Raw genomic sequence first — 1,574 nt, forward strand, 5'->3', positions numbered from 1 at the left:
TTTTTAAATGTTTTTATAAATGTTCTTCAGTATAATTGGTTTCTTTTGAATCCCTATGTATTTTATTTTATGAATTTAACATTCAACACTGAGTTTGGACTTAGTAACAATTTGAAGTTGTTTCAAACATACTTTTATTTATTTATTTATTGTTTGGGTTTTTTTCTCTCTTTTTTTTTTCATTTATTTTTATTAGTTGGAGGCTAATTACTTTACAATATTGTAGTGGTTTTTGTCATACATTGACATGAATCAGCCATGGATTTACATGTATTCCCCATCCCGATCCCCCCTCCCACCTCCCTCTCCACCCGATCCCTCTGGGTCTTCCCAGTGCACCAGGCCTGAGCACTTGTCTCATGCACCCAACCTGGGCTGGTGATCTGTTTCACCATAGATAATATACATGTTTCAATGCTGTTCTCTTGAAACATCCCACCCTCACCTTCTCCCACAGAGTCCAAAATTCTGTTCTGTACATCTGTGTCTCTTTTTCTGTTTTGCATATATGGTTATCATTACCATCTTTCTAAATTCCATATATATGTGTTAGTATACTGTAATGGTCTTTATCTTTGTGGCTTACTTCACAAAAATATGGAACGCTTCATGAATTTGCGTGTCATCCTTGTGCAGGGGCCATGCTAATCTTCTCTGTATCATTCCAATTTTAGTATATGTGCTACCGAAGCGAGCACTCAAACATACTTTTAACTGAAATCTCAAGCAGTTGATCCTCTTCTGGTATAGACAAAGTCAATTGACCTGGCTTAAATTCACAAATGGGTCACAGATGCATTCCTTCCCAGTATGGGGGTCTTTTGTGGCTGGGAAGTAATGCTCACACTCTTGAAAGCTGAGATAGGTGATCGTGTACTAGCTGAGAGAAAGAAGGCCCTGGCTCATGGCCCTCTGCTAATGTTTGAAATGTCAAAAATCCCAAAGTTCACTTGTCACCCCTATAATTCCAGTTTGGCTTTGAATGCAGCCACTTTATCTGCCCACTTGAACACAGTTATCATTCTCCCCTGAAGAGAGAGAGTCAGTTCACCGATTGGGTGAAATCATCATACAAGTAAGCAAGTTTTATGACCCATTCTGTGTCTGAAACGTGCTGCCAGTGGTGACTTTTTCTAAAAGAAATCTCTGGAGTGGCTCTCATAACTCAGAAACTCTGGTCAGTGATCTACCTTTAGAAAGCCATCTTACTTCTGTTTATGAGAAGATGTGTGTGCGCTGCATCCATCTCCTCACAGAGCTGCACAAATAGACGTGAGGTAAGGGCCAGTTAAAAACTGACCAGTTCCGTTTTTCTGATGTGTAATCATTTAAAGTCTTGGTAGTTCTGCAACTGTGATGTTGGTTGGCAAAAAAAGTGCACATAACGTATCCTCATGCACATTCTCCTGAGAAATATATCTCACAAATCAAGCATTGCTGCCTTGTCAACGTCGGTAAACTTTATCAACCTGGATCTCATACCATATGTGGATACATGCTTAGTCACATCCAATTCTTTGTGACTCCATGGACTGTAATCCTCCAGGCTCCTCTGTCCTTGGGATTCTCCAGGA

General features: G+C 39.8%; 1 non-coding gene across 1 annotated transcript; it reads right to left on the reverse strand.

Annotated features, from left to right (window-relative positions):
- Positions 1 to 591: 591 nt before the first annotated feature.
- On the reverse strand, positions 592 to 698 carry LOC139036883 (U6 spliceosomal RNA). The gene has a single exon (XR_011489737.1). It is a non-coding gene; the product is annotated as a U6 spliceosomal RNA (small nuclear RNA).
- Positions 699 to 1,574: the final 876 nt, after the last annotated feature.

This window comes from Odocoileus virginianus, chromosome 9 (genome assembly GCF_023699985.2).
Source record: "Odocoileus virginianus isolate 20LAN1187 ecotype Illinois chromosome 9, Ovbor_1.2, whole genome shotgun sequence".
Taxonomy (NCBI): domain Eukaryota; kingdom Metazoa; phylum Chordata; class Mammalia; order Artiodactyla; family Cervidae; genus Odocoileus; species Odocoileus virginianus.